This window comes from Panthera pardus, unplaced genomic scaffold (assembly GCF_024362965.1).
Source record: "Panthera pardus isolate Hobbes unplaced genomic scaffold, ASM2436296v1 HiC_scaffold_10, whole genome shotgun sequence".
In the NCBI taxonomy this organism is placed as follows: domain Eukaryota; kingdom Metazoa; phylum Chordata; class Mammalia; order Carnivora; family Felidae; genus Panthera; species Panthera pardus.
Window position 1 is genome coordinate 73,673,740 of NW_026526655.1, and position 18,591 is coordinate 73,692,330.

The window sequence follows — 18,591 nt, forward strand, 5'->3', positions numbered from 1 at the left end:
TGATGCAGAGAAGTGAGTAAATTTACTGACATCTGGAAATACCAAACTCAGATTAGTGATAGTCACGTAAGATGTACTGTGCGTTTATGACAGGCCAGACACTGTGCTCAACCCTTAATACGTTATCACATTTTACATTGTGTTACAGATGAGGAAACTGGGTGCTGGAGATCACTGCTGTTTTGTCAACTCTATGCCCCTCCCTCAGTAACTTCTAGTAACAAAACTGGTCAATTGACCAGTCAACTGGTCAACTGACCCAAACAGGTCAATAAGTCTTCTTGAGATTTGTTGTATGGGCTTAAGGAAGGGGCTAGCAGGATGATTAGGTAAGCTGCTACTGCTTGGAACCATTTTACAACTCTGCTTGGCAGAAGGTCTCTCCAGTAAGAAATCATATGTTATTATGCACACACACTGGAGACCAGAGTTAGCTGGATAATGGGCAAGAGTGAGCACAAGAGAGAAGACCTAGTTTTGCTTTTGCATCCACTGTCCTCAAGTGGGTTCTATCCCTAGATTTTCTTATGAGTCAACAAATACTTTTTTATTTTTTACCTAATCTAAGTTGAGTTTCTGTTATTTACCATTAAAAATATCCTACAAATATGATGAGGCTTACTTGGAGATTCTTCAGCTGCATATCGATCAGCATATGCATGTGCAGAAACCATTGAAGTCTGGGGAAAGACACTCAGAGGAAGCAGGTGAAATGACCTTCAGAGCTCACATATATCCAGAAAGAGATGGTGATCCCACAAGCCAGAATGAAAAGAAATCTTGTAATACATGGGACACCAGGTAGAGTACTCAGAAATAAATTACATGATTAGTAGGGGGAGAGCATCAGCCCTAGACTTTGTCAGTACTGCAAACCTTAAAAGTATCTGTTTCCAAGTAAATTAACTATATTCTAGAGCAAAGCTCAGTGATATATATGTAGAAACACAAAAATATACAGCATCTAAAAATGTAAATTTCACAATTACTAGCATCTAATAAAAAATTACCAAGCATGCAAAAAACTAAAAACAAAACAAAACAAAAACACCCCATAATGATAAAGAAAAATCCATTAAAACCAACTCCGAATATCCCTATCAAAATACCAATAACATTTTTCATAGAACTAAGACAAACAATCCTAAAATTTGTATGGAGCCACAAAGGACCTTGAATAGTCAAAAGGGTATTGAAAAACAAAACTAGAGGTATCACAAACCAGACCTCAAGCTAGATTACAAAGCTGTAGTAAACAAAAATGTATGGTACTGGCACAAAAATAGACACATAGATTAATAGAACAGAATAGAAAGCCCATAAATAAACCCACAATTATATGATCAATTAATCTTAGATAAAGGAGACAAGAACATGCAATGAGAAAAAGACAGTCCTTTCAACAAATGCTGTTGGGAGAGCTACATGCAAAAGTATAAAACTGGGCCACTTTCTTACACCATATACAAAAATAAACTCAAATTAAGGGCCTAAATGTGAGACCTGAAACCATAAAAATCCTAGAAGAGAACACAGGCAGTAATTTCTCTGACATTGGCAATAGCAATATCTTTCTAGATATGTCTCCTGAGGAATAAGGGAAACAAAAGCAAAAATAAAGTATTTGGACTAGATCAAAATAAAAAGCTTCTAGGCATTAAAGGAAACAACCAAAAGAACTAAAATACAACCTACTGAATGGGAGAAGATATTTGCAAATGACATATCTGATAAAGGGTTAGCATCCAAAGTCTATAAAGAACATACACACTCAACACCAAAAATAATAATAATAATCAAATTAAAAATGGGCAGAAGATATAAGCAGACATTTCTCCAAAGAAAACATACAGATGGCTAACAGACACATAAAAAGATGCTCAACATCACTCATCATCAGGGAAATGCAAATCAAAACCAAATGAGATATCATCTCCTACCTGTCAGAATGGCTAAAACCAAAAAGATCAGAAACCACAAGTGTTGGCAAGGATGTGGAGAAAAAGGAACCCTCACACACTGTTGGTAGGAATGCACACTGGGGTGCCTGGGTGGCTCAGTCGGTTGGGCGTCCGAATTTGGCTCAGGTCATGATCTCACAGTCCATGAGTTCAAGCCCCATGTCAGGCTCTGTGCTGACAGCTCAGAGCCTGGAGCCTGCTTCACATTCTGTGTCTCCCTCTCTCTCTGCCCCTTCCCTGCTCATGCTCTGTCTCTCTCTGTCTCAAAAATAAATAAACATTAAAAAAAAAAAAAGGAATGCACACTGATACAGTCACTATGGAAATCAGTATGGAGGTTTCTCAAAAAGTTGTTTTTATCCCCAAAATGCAAAAACACTAATTCAAAGGGATACATGCACCCCTGTGCTTATTGCAGCATTATTTGCAAAAACACTAATTCAAAGGGGTACATGCACCTCTATGCTTATTGCAGCATTATTTATAATAGCCAAATTATGGAAACAGCTCAAATGTCCATCAATAGATGAATATACATAGTTCTATGTATATGTACATATATGTGTGTGTGTGTATAATATATATATATATACATATATATATATAGTATGTACATATATAATAGAATGTTACTCAGCCATAAAAAAAGAATGAAATCTTGCCATTTACAACAACATGGATGGAACTAGAGAGTATATATTTTTAAAGATATTTTTGTTAAAGTTTTATTTATTTTGAGAAAGAGAGAGAGAGACACAGAGAGGGAGCACATGTTGGGGAGGGACAGAGAGAGAGGGAGAGAGAATCCCAAGCAGACTCTGCACTGTCAGCACAGAGCCTGAGGTAGGGCCCAAACTCACAAACCATGAGATCATGACTTGAGCCAAGATCAAGAGTCAGGTGCTCAACCAACTGAGCCACCCATGCACCCCTAAGATTTTATTTTTAAGTAATCTCTGCAACCAACGTGAGGCTTGAACTCACAACCCCAAGGTCAAGAGTCACATGTCTATCGACTGAGCCAGCAAGGCACCTTGGAGCTAGAGATTATAATGCTAAGTGAACTAGGTTAGTCAGAGAAAGGCAAATACAATATGATTTCATTTACATGTGGAATTTAAGAACCAAAACAAATGAGCAAAGGAAAAAAAGAGAGAGAGAGAGAAACAAGAAACAGACTTTTAACTATAAGAGAATAAATGATGGGGGCACCTGGGTGGCTCAGTAAGTTGAACATCTGACTTCGGCTCAGATCATGATCTCATGGTTGGTGGGTTTGAGCCCTACATCAGGCTCTGTGCTGACAACTCACAGCCTGGAGCCTGCTTCAGATTCTGTGTATTCCTCTTTTTCTGTTCCTCCCCTGCTCACATTCTGGCTCTCTCTGTCTCTCAAAAATGAATAAACATTAAAGAGAGAGAGAGAGAGAGAGAGAGAGAGGGAGAGGGAGAGAGAGAGAGAGAGAACAAATGATGGTTACCAGAGGGGACGTGGGGATAGTGGTGGCGTAATAGATGATGAGCACTAGGTGATGCATGGATGTGCTGAATCACTATTATGCACACCTGAAACTAATATAGCACTGTGTATTAACTACCCTGGAATTAAAAGAAAACAAAGCAAAATAAAATAAAACTGATCCAGAATAACACATATATTAAAACTAAGTAGTTAAGGGCATTATAACTATGGTCCATATCTTTAAGAAAGTAGAGAGAACCATAAGCAGGTTAGGGGGAAAAATACAGAATAGTATTTTAAAAAGACCCAAATCAAACTTCTGGAGTGGAAACATACAATGCCTGAGGTGAAAAATATACCGGATGGGATTAAAAGAAGATTAGAAACTATAGAATAAAGCATTAGTGAATTCAAAGACATGTCAATAGAAACTACTCAAAATGAAACAGAAAAGAATGATTGGGGGGAAAAATCAACAGAGCATACTATGGGACAACCTTAGGTGGTCTACCTTCCATATAATTGTAGTCACCAAAGGAAAGGAGAGAGAATAGGGGACAGAAAAAATATTTGAGAAAATAATGACTGAAATTTTTCCAAATTTAGTGAAAAACATAAACATCCAGATCCAATAAACTTAATAAAGCCTAATTTAAAAAACAAACGTGAAGAAACCATACCAAAGCACTTCATAATCAATGACAGCATCCCCGACAGTTCGTACCTGGTCTTCAAATGAGAGCAACTACAGTATTTAAAAGATGCAGATAGTCCCTTCACGAATGCATTTTTCAATGGCTTAATGCAAGGGTCTTCTAGTGGAACAAAGGTGTGGGATGGTATGTAAGTTGCAGATGATAAATCCGGTTCAACGTTCCTATCTCCCCAAGCCTGTGGATTTCCTCCTCTACATCATGTCTAGGAAGATTTGACATGTCATCTCATTAAATGCAGGTCACCACTAAGTCCAAGTTCTAACTGATTGACCAAGAAAGATGTTAGAGCAACCTCCAGTTTCATGAACTGACACATTAAATCCAGAATCTCTAGGAAGTGCACTTATATCAATGAGTTCAAACCAATCTACTGTTATATCTTCTTTGGACAAATGCCCTTGGAATGCCCTAGGTTTCTATTGATACATATTATTAGCAAGGTCTTGAGATTCTTTTGGGGTGTAAATTGTTTCCTCTTGGATCATAGTGTGTACCCATTTCCTTGGAATATGCTGAGATTTGACTCAATCCACTGGTCCATGGTAACGGGGTGGTTGTGGTAAGTCTTAAGAAAATGGACATTTCCATTCTAGGCATCTGCCCCAAGTGAGGTTATCACAGGGTTTTCCCAGTCAAGAAAGTACAACAATGAACTAAATGATCATGGAATTACATGGTCTTACCACAGACCCGTTTCTCAGAAATGGTTGGGCTATTTGAGGGCTGGATGGCTTACTGAAGACTCTGGTATGGTGTTTATTGAGAGACAATAGCCTAAAAAAATGGAAGTTTTGTCTTACCAGATGCAGTATATGCTTTGAATCAGAGACCATTACGTGGTGTCATTTCCACCATAGCCAATATACATAGATCTGGAAATTAAGGAGTGGGAGGAGCAGGAAAATCCATACTAAAAAGGGAATTCAAACTTTTATCTCTAGAGAATGCAGAATTTGCTAACAATTTAAAAATAGCTATTTCCAGTCTCTTGTCCTGCCTTCTTTCTATTACTACTAAGCAACAGGGTTCTAAAAAAATATTGAAATCCAATTTTAGCTACCTAAAAACGTGGGGATCTTTACACATGTTCAATAGTGGATTATAAAGTGATAACCCTATAATAAAAAAAAAATACGAGCAAAGATTTTCCAAAATGAGCAGTAGAGTGCCTAGCAGCAAAACAAAAAGTGAGAGACAGAAAGAAACAAAATATTATGTGGTGTCCCAAATATGTTTTCCTGATTCTCTGATGAGCTCTCTAATTCATCCTCCTACTTGACCTAATAACCAGAGAAGCAGCCCCCTTAGGTTCCAGGCAGACAAATTACCCTTCAAGTTTAGGACACAATTCCGAAGAGATGTTATGAGAGAACAAAAGGGAAGGACTCTTGTATGCAGTCCTTCCTTCAGCCTGCTAGAGGCTGCTAGAGTGGTGTAAAGATACACAGCTGAGGTTAAAAGATAAAGGTCAAGTTGGTGTTATTATTCTCTTGGTCCTTTTGCTGACTAAAATGTATTAGTTGAGGTGGAAACAGTTAATGAAAAGAATTATGATTACTTCATTAGTATGACTGAATAATGTCTCTTCAAAATGCAGTTTATCATTCAAAACATGTCATATTGCCTTAAAATTACTTACTCCATTTCTGGCTAGAGAGGATTTCTTTTTAACAATTCTCTATTAAATTTCTCATTGATATGAGCCCTGATTGGCATGGCCTCCAGTAAAGCAAACCTAGAATTTGGAGAAGTATCTAAGCCCCTTTGAGTAATATCTGAGCTTACCCAAAATGTTGGTTTTCAGGCTGCTGCTTCTCTGCTGAAATCTAGAAAGCTCTAGAATTTTAATAGCCATGAAAATCCTCAAAGAACACAACACAAGCATAAAAATGGCTATGAAAGGTTTAGAATTAATTGGAAGAGGGGTTGCTGGGTGGCTTAGTTGAGCATCTGATTCTTGGTATCAGCTCAGGTGGTGATCTCAAGGTCATGGGATTGAGCCCCACATCGGGCTTTGCACTGAAGGTGGAGCCTGCTTGGGATTCTTTCTATCCCTCTCTCTCTGCCCCTTCCTTGCTCGCTCTCTATCTCTCTCAAAATAAATATTTTTTTAAAAAGGAATTCGTTGGAAGAATTATTTTCTTTAGGATCTAATACTCATTAAAAGTCATTTTTAGGAGTTCAAAATTAGGCAAAATTAAGCAACAACAGGACTAACTCTGACTTCAGATTGGAAATCTTCCACTGATAGGAGATAAACAAGTTCTAGGGCAGCATGTGAGAGAATCAATTAGTCATTTTCTTCTAGTAAGAAAAGAAAAGCCTAGAGAAAATTAGAGCTTAGCTTTAAAAAAAAAAATGTATGTTTAGGGACCAATCATGTCTCCTAACCAGAGCTATGGTGAATAAAGGCATAGAAAAGCTATAGTAAATCAAGAAGAAAAGCTCTTTTCTCCAAAGGAGAGATAAATTTGTGGTCTCTACAATCATGTGGACCCAATGGATGTGGTATAGTGGCCGAACATCTCTGCTCTCCTGAGGTTCACAGGATGCACCTTGGGTTGACAAGCTGTTAGAAGGAGAAAATTAAATAGATTGAGATCCAAACTTTATTTTTTAAATTTTTTAATGTTTATTTTTATTTTTGAGAGACAGAGAGAGACAGATCATGAGCAGGGGAGGGGCAGAGAGAGAGGGAGACACAGATTCCGAGCAGGCTCCAGGCTCTGAGCTGTCAGCACGAGCCTGACGCAGGGCTCGAACTCACAAACCATGAGATCATGACCTGAGCCAAAGTCAGACACATAACTGACTGAGCCACCCAGTTACCCCCATGATCCAAACTTTAAAAAGGGATGTATGCAAACAGGCATTCTCACACTAAACTGTGATTATATATTGGTAAAGCCAATCTGTAGGGCAAATTGGCAATATACATCAAGGGCCTCAAAATTTTTCATGTCTTTTAGCCTAAGAAAATAGATTTTTTTTACAATGGTCTTTATAGCAAAAAATAAAAATTAAAAAGTAATGGAAGTAATTAAAATGCCCAAGAGAACCATTGAAGTGGTTGTTTTTTGTGTGTGTTTTTTTCAAAATTATTAAAACTCAGTACACTAAGTAGAAGAAAATCCAGGTTAAAACCATATGCCCATTATTTTCCATTTTGTAACTCTGTGAGTATGTGTGTGCATATAAAAAAATATGGAAGGACTTAGAATAATTTTTCTAGAGTCTTTCTTTTTGTATTGTCTAATTTTTCTCTGACTTAAAAAAGTTCTTTCTAATGTTTATTTATTTTTGAGAGAGACAGACAGAACACCAGTGTGGGAGGAGCAGAGAGAGAGGGAGACACAGAATCTGAAGCAGGCTCCAGGCTCTGAGCTGTCAGCACAGAGCCTGACACAGGGCTTGAACCCACAAACTGTGAGGTCATGACCTGAGCTGAAGTTGGACACTAAACCAACTGAGCCACTTAGGTGCCCGTAAAGAAGTTCTTTCTTTAAAAAGATATTAAGAGTAGCCAACCACCTCAGAGAGAATTATGAATGTATAATTAAATAAGGTGATTGAAAATAAGGCACCCATATAGGGCTGCCCACAGAGCATGCTCTTCTAAAATACTCTTCTCTATCTTCTATAATAGCTGCCTTTCAGTGGGCCTATAGCTTCAAAACACTTGCAAAATTGTGCCAGTATGTGTTCCATCATCCTTAATTATCTGTGCCAACCGATGGGAGCTGAAATATGGAAAACATCACAAAGATAATCCTAAATTAATTTGGATTTGGGTTTGGAATATGACCAGACACATGTGCTTAGACATGAATGTATTTACCCCCCACTAAACCTCAGACCTGGTCCTCACCACTTCTTGGCCTGGCTCCCACATGCAGCACTGGGGAGGTCTCCAGGAACCAAAGAAATTCTGAGAATGATTGTTTGGTGATGGAGATGTGGCTCTGAATTATGGATATGGATGGGTATAAATGTTAAAACACCCACATATAATCATCCACGTATTTATAGTCCACCTACAGTAGTTATTTTTCCATATTTCTTTGATTAAAAGAGTTTTATTTGTGTAGAACCCTCCAGATTTGAAGAAAGTGGTGACTGAAGTAGTGGAAAGAGAAGATGTCTCGGCAAGCCTGCTACATAATCTAAGGGAGCCTGTGCAAAATGAAAATGTGGGGCCTGTTGTTCTAAAAGTATGAAGCATTTCAAGATGGTGACAACAGAGCAAACCAAGAACGGGACCCTTCTAAGCACAGAGCCTGGTATGAATGTACATAGAGCTGAGTCTTGGAGTCAGGTAGACATGAAATCAAATTCTAAGGTTTTTCATTTATAAGTTGAGTGAGTATCTTCAGAAAGTTACTTAAACTTTTAAAGCTTTGCTTTTCTCATCTGTCAAATCAGAGTAATGAGAGTACAGCATCGTTCCCAAGATTGTTGTGATAATTAAGAGAGACCATTACATATATACAACATTATTCCTACACTGAGCGCATGGCCTAGTGCCTGGCTTGTGGAACTCTGTCTTCTCCATCGTGCGTACTGCAGCAAGAATTCATATGCTAAATGTAAGCTTGAGGGTCTCTCCCCAACTTAAAGTTATTTTTGGTTACCCACTATCTATAAAACAAAATAAAAATGTACATTATGGCACGTGAAGACCTTTACTACCAGGCTTTATGCACTTCTCTGGATATGCCACCTGTCACTGTCTCATGTATTAAGGTCTAAAATACAATTTGTGAGGGCACCTGGGTGGCACAGTTGGTTCAGTATCCAATTCTTGATTTTGGCTCAGATCATGATCCCACAGTTTGTGAGTTCGAGCTCCATGTGAGGCTCTGTACTGACAGTGTGGAGCCTGCCTGGGATTCTCTCTCTCCCTCTCTCTCCACCCCTCCCCCACTCATGCTCACGCTCTCTCTCTCTCTCTCGAAATAAGTAAATAAATAAAAACTTTAATATATAATTTGTGAATATTTTCACATTTCCTTAAGAATCAATAATTATAATAGGTGTAAGTGGACATATGTTAAAAATAAGACAACAGGCCATAAAGGCTTAAGCTAAACCTTACATCACCAAAGGTGAGTCCTAATTAGGTTCAGTTCTCCCAGAAATGTAATCTTAAACGAGTCAGGCAGGATTTGCCTGATCAGCACTAGTTAGGTAATCTGGCTAACAGACCCCTGCCATCCCTTCATAGAAAGCCACTTTGCAATAACCGACCATCTTTTGGCCTAGTCTGACTTCCCTGGTCCTGCCCCCTCTGCTGAGTCTTTCATTTTGTACAGCTCGTAGGAGCTTCTTTTTACCTGCTAGCTGGAATGCTTCCCGATTTGAATCAATTTTTGTTCAAATAAACTCTTAACATGTTTAATATGCCTCAGTTTATCTGATTATATTATCATATAATAAATGTTTCTTTGTGCCAGATCCTAGGTTAAATATTCTGTTGCAGGGACCACTAATTTTCCACTTCCGATGTTTTTTTCCCATGAGAGGAAACTTCATGAGCTGTAACACACACAACTGGATACCTTCCACCCACCCCCAGGGGAGGAGTGATTTATTTCATTGGGGAGCTTGGAAGAAACTGGGTATTTATAATCCAGCCTCTTCCTCTCTCTGTAGCAAATCTCACAGAGAACATGTGTTCTCAGTTGATCTCAGGCACGCTTTAATTTAAGCTTAGTAGCAAATACCCTTTCCCAGTAGGAGATCTGTTGTATAGGCCTGCTTGTGACCCGGTTGGTCAGTCTGTTCATTTCTGGTGGTTGGTGTCAGGAAGCCCATGTTCGCCAGTGTCGGCTTTTCCTATGATAATGTCTTTTGTCTGCCCTACTCTAGTCTATTTGTTAATTGGTTCAGAACTTGGGTGGGGAAAATGAGTACTTTCTATCGAAGCTACCCAAACACCTTAGTACCATCTATATCCATTAGCTCCTTTAAACTTCGTAGTTACTATAAGAGATAGGCATTTTTGTCACCCAATTTTTACAGACAAAGTGAGAATTAGCAATCAACGAAGTGGCACTGTCAAGATCTGAACTAGGTCTATCTGATGCCAAAAATCATGTCCTTAAATTTTCCCTTTTTTTTCTTTTTGCATGACAGTTTAATAATAAACAATAAGAACATTCAGATTTGAGGTTGATGTTGAAAAGAAAGCTAACGTAGTATTGTATCCGGTATACTTATATTCTGTTTGGCAGAGAAGAAAGCCAAGCTAAACTTAAATTCAGCAAATGCTGAGTTTTATTTTAAGCAGAGCAAGCTGCAACCATAATAAAGCACTGTATTTACAGCTAACAGCAATACCCATGTTACTCTATAGGTCTTACACTACAATTTGAAACTACGTTTCAGGGTTTATAAGGTCTGAAACATAAACAGTAAGGGTATGTTTTTGGACATTGCTCATTAACAACCATAAAACTAAGGATTTTGTGTCGAATTGTTTTGTCTATTCTTTTTCAAAACATGTGCAAGACATCTCTGCTGGTGAACTCATTCTGATTTGAACATCTGCCTATTTTCAACATCTGAGGAATTCCTTCACACCCCACCTATCTCTGGGAAGGTTCAACTCCCTACTCATTTGGTAGAAAGGGGGAAATTTAGAACATTTGAAGTATCAGACTGCCAATTTATGATCAGCTGAAGAATGACTCTGCCTAACCCGGGTCCTTCAGGCTGGTACACAAATGAGTCATCCAAAATTCACTAATATTTCAATTATTTATGCTGATGGCAGTTGTGCTAATGAGAAAGACATCAAAAGCGTGCGGTGCCCAAGAAGTAGTAGATCTGGCAAATTTCATGTGTTCATTTATATTCATAGTCTAACCCCTTCTCATATGTTCCTAGTTATTATGTTCCAGAAGAATTCCTACCAAGACCCCATCCAGTGTCCCCTTTCTCGTGGTCCTAGGAATGTGAACACTGTGCAGTATTTTCTTCTTTATTATGTCTGTATCCCTCCATATGTTGCTGATCAAGATGTATTTTTCCCTTTGTCATATGTATCTAATCCTACTGATTCACTGCATTATCTTTCTACAAAGAAAGCAATACATATAGAAGACTCCCAAGCATTTAACCAATTTTAAAATGTAGATCTTTCTACATTTCCCATATACATTCCCTGACCTGCCATGTCTCCCTTTTCAAATACAGTGCTTGCCACTCTTGATTGTGTCTTTAACATTTTATCCAAAATCTCAACTGGAAATGCAAAGAAGACAGAAGGTGAAAGAATGTAATTTGTAATCTTTGTGACTTTCAGTATTTATCAAATATACTTTTTTTATATATATAACCACTTTTGTAAAAGTTCAAGACATGCCTAACGGCCAGTGTTTGTTCACTTTTTTATAGGCCCAGTGACTAATGGAAAGCCTAGAGAATCCTGGCTTGGAAAAAGCAATCAGTAGGGTTAGTTTGATGCTACTTACTCTTGGAGAAATCATGTTTTCTTTAAGAGAGGTTGACTGATGGAAACCCAGAAGAGGTTCTAGAGAACAGTTGTAGACTCAAAACATGGGTATTAGTCTGCATGGGCGTAGCACCTTGTTTACAAAATGGCTTCACCTTATTGCCTCACTGATAGTCATATAACCTAGTAACATAGAATTTTGTCCATCTTTTAAGGAATGATAACATGAGGCACAGAGAGGTAAATGACTATAAAAAGAACAGGTGATCAAATAAGTTTCAAGTTGTAAACTTTGAATCCAAATTCTACTCAATAACCTGATGGTAAAAAGGACTTCCCATTCTCAAATTTCCTCAAATGCATAATGTAAAGAATTTGGGAGCATGGCACCAACTTGATTTGTCTTGTTGCATAGAAGGCTATCTAGGGGCACCTGGTTGGTTCAGTTGGTAGGGTGCTGGACTCTTGATTTCAGCTTGGGTCATGATCTCATGGTTCGTGGGATTGAGTCCCACGTTGGGCTCTGTGCTAGCAGCGTGGAGACCGTTTGTGATTCTCTCTCTCCCTCCCTCTCTCTCTCTGCCCTTACCTGCTCACACTCACTCTCTCTTAGAATAAAAAGATAGACATTAAAAATATGTTTAAAAAAAAAAGAGGGATATCCAACTTGGGGTTGAGAATTCCACATCAAGGTCTACAGGCCTTTTCCTTCCTTCCCTTTCTGCCTTTCCTGCCCAGTAGTCTTTAGTCTACCCTCAATCTGCTGCCAACAGCACTCCTTACCTCTCTGTTTTAGGGAGGCAGTTCTAAATAGTTGGTGGTGGTTACCATGGTAACAGACACTTAAGTTTCAGCTTCAAATACCCCTTCTAATGAGGCAAATTTGAGAATATTCATGATAAGTTACCAGACCACAAACTTAACTGTGGGAAGTTTTGTTTTTGGAAAACCTAATAAGAAGAAAGCAGAAAGAATGAACAGCAAGGGCAATAGAGAAAATGGGGCCAGACTTGGAGGGGTGAATGGAAGAAATGCCAGCTCTGCTTACCACAAGCCAAATCCAAATCAATTCACACCAGAGCTTTAAATTATAGATGGTCATTGAAGGGCTATAACCAGATGGAGCCAAGATTCCTTGGGAGGAAGAATGGTAGAGTGAGGGGTGGAGAGGGCAAGCATTGAGTGTGTCCTCCAGAAGGCTGTGCATTTTAAAGAGCTTCCGTTTTCTATTTTATTGCTGACTGTGATGGCCAAATGTAAGCAACAATCTTCCTTTTGTTTCTCCATGTCTCCATTTATGAAACCAAGAAACACTGCAATCTGGAGAGAACGCAATTGACTAGAATGTAAAATTTGGCATAAGTGAATTTTGTAGCAACATAGGTTATCCACAAACCCCAAAGACATAGCAGTCCTGATAATGTTCCAGGATTCTGTTCTTAATCTCCTGTCTGTTCTACCCACTAAAATTTCACAGAAAAATACAAAGACTTACAATACATTGCTAAACGCTTACATGGAAAGGAACATAATTACCCAAAGGAAAACGTGTCAATGATCCTTGTTATTATTTAATATAAAAGTATGCCTCATCTAGATAAGATAGTTTAATTTTATACCTGGTCAAAGGAAGACAAGCAGATAGCCTAAAAGAGCTTTTACAGACACTTTAAGTTTCTGGCCAGGTTCCTTAGGTCCCTACAGGAATGTCTTACTCTTGCTGCTCACAGAAAGCACCAGGGAACAGATGCATTACAGTTTGTGACAGGAGAACAGCCTGTGGATTCCGCCTACTCCCTCCAGTCCATCTGGGAGGTGGGTGAGACAGGGAGCCCACAGAGAGGGGGGCTCTCCTGGGAATCCCTTTGGGGTGTCATGGCTATTGGTGCTTTATTTTCAGTAGATGGCACTGTGTCTATTGAGATAAGCAAAAGGGGAATCTAGATGGGAAATCTAATTATTTCTGGAGAAAGCACACTGCATGTAAGAATGCATTTTTTTTTCTATTTAGTAACATGATAACACAAATACTACTCAGTATTCATGTTAGCACCCTCTTTGGAGCTTAAGGAACTTTGTGATTTATTATTCTGGCTCAGATGCAGGGTTGTGGCAGAGCTCAGGGCCATTCTATGAGGGATATAGTTGGGATAAGAATAAATCACACTGAATGTTCACTCATTTGATCACCCAAACACACATATCAGTACCTGTACTCCATCTGTGCCCTGGGTCCCCACCCTTTACCCCTAAAAGGAAATTCTGACATCTCAGTTTCTACCCAGCACACGGGAATCCTCACACCCCCAGAGTCAAGGCAACCAGAACAGTTTCTTACACACTGGTGGTCCTGTGTGGCAGATACCATTACTTACCCATTAGCCATTTTCCTTTATAATACACACTCAATTATTTTTTTCTCTTCTGAGTGCTTTCAGAAAAGTAGACCCCAGCACCAGAAGACAAATCAAGTTTATTTTAAGCCGGTTATGGTTTTTAATTTTTTAATTTTTAATTTTTAATTTAATTTTTTTAGAGAGAGTGAGAGAGACAGCATGAGCGCAGGGAGAAGGGCAGAGGGAGAAAGAGAGAATCTTAAGCAGGCTCCACGTTCAGCATGGACCCCGATGAGGGACTTGATCCCACAACCCTGGGATGATGACCTGAGCCAAAATCAAGAGTTGGACACTCAACTGACTGAGCAACCCAGAAGCTCCAGCCAGTTATGGTCTTTTATATGGGAAGAGAATCTTAAGTTTGCTTCTTAGAAAATAAACTCTAAACACAGTATGGAGGATGAAATAGAAGAAAGAAGGCTCTGTGATCCAGGCAATGTGCTATGCACTTAATAGAATACTCTCTTTTATTCTTTACAATAATCTTAAGACAGGTACTATGCTACCTATTTCACGAATGTGAAACTGAAGCTCAGAAAGTATAAATAATCTACATAAAATCACCCTTGGAATTGACTGGGCATTATGAGATTCTAACCATTAGAAGAGAAATCTGCTATGTGCCTTACAGGAAAGGAAGATGCAAGGAAAACCTCCTATTTCTGTCCGAGGACATTACCTTCTGAATATAACCCCTAGGACTCCCTCAGTCATCTTGAGACAATCACAGAAGCCAACCTAAGAGAAGGAGACAAAACTCTGAGGATGACAGGGCAAAACGCTGTGGAAGAACCTGGGACCTCGATAATGCCATTGAGCTACTGAATTCACCAACCCTCAAACTTCAGATTTATATTTCAACCACTTTGAAATATATGTTCTGTTACTTGTGGCCCAAAATATAATATCCTAACTAATACAACCTAAGATCCTAGCCATAGATGATTAGAAAAGGATTAGTGCTTGAGCTGAAAGCAGCCATCCATATGGTGAATGCCAAGGAGTCAGGATAGGAGAGTCCACAAGCAGAGTCTCTATAATGGATCATGTCTGATGAGACTAATCAGATCTTTTCTGGAGGAGTCTGAAAAAGATAATGTTTTCTCTCATCTGCTTGGGAACATTTCTCCATAAGTTACCCCATCTCTCTTCTGTATCTTCAATGTTTTCTGTGGAAAGGATCTCTTTACTAGGTCACTGGGGAACCATAGTTCTAAGTATTTTCTTTTGTCGTGTAGGTATATTAGTGTTGCTGCTGTGGCGTGGGGATGCACCTTCTTAAATACCATTTAAATTTCTCATATAAAATGCTAACAACACCTTTGTAAAATTCAGGCCTTCTTATATATACCACTCTAAATAGCTTTTACTCTTTCATAATCAACTTATTAAAATAGTTGTCTCCAGTTTCTGTCCTTTGTCACTCTTCAATCCATGGCAATTTACACCTGCAAAACCTCAACAGGACATTGTCTCTTATAAAGATTAAAACATAGTAATAAAATAAATTATCAATTGCTAAGTAAAAAGCTGCCCCAAATTTAATCATTTTAAACAGCAGCCACTACTTATTATCCTTCATGATTCTGTGCGTTGACTAAGCTTGAGTGGATACTTTTTTTCTGCATGGCTTTGGCTGGAGCTGTGGTCATCTGGAAGCTTGACTGGACTAGAACATCCACTATGTCTCATTCACATGGCTGGCAGGTGGTGTTGACTCTTGGTTGGGAGCTTAGCTGGAAGTGACTCCTTTTCATGGCTCTTCCATATGTGGGCTTCCCACAGCATGAAAGCTAAGCTTGAGGAGGGAATGTTTTAAGTTTGTGAAAGCAGAAGCTCTCCAGTCGCAGATGTTAAACAACCTCACTTCTGCCACATTTTATTGGTCAATATAAGCTCTATACAGTCCAGATTCAAGAGAAGAGAAAATGATTTTATCTCTTGATGGGAGGAATAGCAGAGAATTTGCAGATCTCTTTAATATGCTACTGTAATTAATGGCTTTCCTTATTGCTAACTCCAATAAAAACAATACGGTCCTTAGTTTATGTGACATCTCAATTCTTGAAATATTCTCTTCTTTCAACTTCCATGACAACACACTCTTCTTGTTTTCTGGCTACTTCTAGAGCTATTCTCATTTTCTTGTGATGAATCCTCAAACTCAAAACATCACTATTCCTTTGGTTTCAACCTTTGGTCCTTTCCTATCATCACTTCATACACTCTCATTGGACAGTCTAATAAACTCTCAAGACTTTCATTACTATCTGCATATTAATCACTTTCAAATATTTACTCACAGCTCCTATCGCTCACTTAAGTTTCAAACCTAGATACCCCATCTTTAGTGAACTCTCCTATTTTCATTTAAATATCCTACTAGCATCACAAATTTAAAAAGTCTAAAATTGAACTCATTGTATTTTTCCCCAAAGCTCCTATTTCAACGTTATCCTTATCTGTGAATAGCACCATAATTCTCTCAGAGAATTAGTCATTTTGTCTCTCCTTTCACTCAACTATACATCCAGTTGCCAAGGCTAGTTGATATTATCTTCTAAATATCTTTCAAATTTGTTAAGTTGCCTACATTTCTTCTCCAATAAACTAGTGCTGAATCTAGATCAGACCTCTTTCATCTTTTACTGATTTACTTCAGCATTTTCTAACTGGTCTTCTCACCTCCAGACTGGTCTCCTCTTTGGTTCATTTTTCACACTGAAATCAGAGTAGTTTTTAATGCCAATATTAGATCATATTATGCCCAATTTGGCAGCATATATACTGAAATTGGAACAATACAAACAAGACTAGTATGGCCCCTGTGCAAGTATAACTTATACATGTATAAAGTATTCCTTATATTTTCTGTGTTGATAGGCACACAGTCTATAAAGATGCAATTTACTGCACAAATGAGGGGAGAGGTTGAACTCATATAAGAGCAAAGTTTTGTATACTATTACAATGAAATTGGTATTAATCTAAACTAGATTGTTATGAATTAAGATAATTGAACACTCATAGACACCACTAAGAACACAACTCAAAATATATAGTAAGAGAAATAATGACATTAAAATAGTCCACTAGAAAATATTCTTTTAAAACAAAAGTCATCAGTTATGGAGGAAGTATAAAAAAATATATTTAGAACACAAATAGAAAAATGGCAAGAATAAACTTGACTTTATGAGTAAATTCATTATATTAATAGGGATTGAATTAAAGGGGAGAGATTTTTAGGATAGCTTAAAACAAAACAAAACAAAAAACCCAAAACCCAACTATATGCTATCTATTAGAGACACACTTTTATTCAAAGACACAAAGAAGTTGAAAATAAAAGTATGAGAAAAGATATACTAGGTAAATAATAACCGAAAGAGACCTAGAACGGCTATACTAATATCAGACAAAGTAGACTTTAAGACAAGAATTATTTCTAGAGCCTAAGAAACACATTTGATAATAACAGAATTAACTCATCAAGAAGATATAATACCCATAAACATATACACACCAAATTTATGAAGCAAAAGCTATCATAATTGAAGAGAAAATGGTCAATTCAACAATAGTCAGAATTATCAATATCTCACTTTCAATAATGGTAGAACAACTAAACAAAAAAATCATCAAGCAAATGGAAGACTTGAACAACACTATAATTCAACTAACAAACAGACCTATAGAGCCTTCCATTCAACAACTGCAGAACACATATTCTCAAGTAAATGTGAAACATTTACCAAGGTAGAACGTATGTTAGGCCATAAAACAAGTGTCAATAAATTTTAAAAGACTGAAATCATGTGACGTATGCTCTCCAATCACAATAAATGAAACTAGAAATTAATAACAGAAGGAAGTTAAACAAATTTACAAATGGAAGTTAAACACAATCATAAATAATCACAGGGCCAAAAAAGAAATCACAAAGGAAGTTAGAAAATACTTTGAGGAAAACACAACATAGCAAATCTTAGGGATACAGTGAAAACAGTATGTAGAGGGAAATTTATAACTGTAATTGCCTATCTTAAAAAAGAAAAAAAAATCTAAAATCAGTAACAACATTCCACCTTAAGGAACTAGAACAACAAAAGCAAACTAAATCCAAAGCAAGCAGAGGGAGGTAAATAATATAGGTTGGACTAAAAATAAATGAAATAGAGAATTGGGGCACGTGGGTGGCTCAGAGGGTTAAGCATCTGACTTCAGCGCAGGTCATGATGTCATGGTTCCTGGGTTAGAGCCTCTCATTGAACTCCATGCTGACAGCACGGAACCTGAAGCCTGCTTTGGATTCTGTGTCTCCCTCTCTCTGCCCCTCCCTCACTGGCTCTCTGTCTCTCTCTCCCAAAAGTAAATAAACAAAAAAAAATTTTTAATGAAATAGAGAATAGAGAAACAATAGAGAAAATCAACAAAAGTTGCTTTATTGAAAAGATTAACAAAATGACCAACCTTTAGCTAGCTTAATCAAGCAAAAAGAGAGATAAGACTGGGATCCATTTGTCTGTTGATGGACACCTAGGTTGCTTCCATGTCTTCACTATTGTAAATAATGCTGTAATAAACATAGGGATGTGTAT

The 18,591-nt window shown here is 37.9% G+C and overlaps 1 non-coding gene across 1 annotated transcript; it reads left to right on the top strand.

Moving 5' to 3' along the window:
• The first annotated feature begins 16,753 nt into the window (after nt 1-16,753).
• Nucleotides 16,754-16,860, top strand: LOC128772705 (U6 spliceosomal RNA). Its single transcript, XR_008416868.1, has one exon. It is a non-coding gene; the product is annotated as a U6 spliceosomal RNA (small nuclear RNA).
• The last annotated feature ends 1,731 nt before the right edge of the window (nt 16,861-18,591 follow it).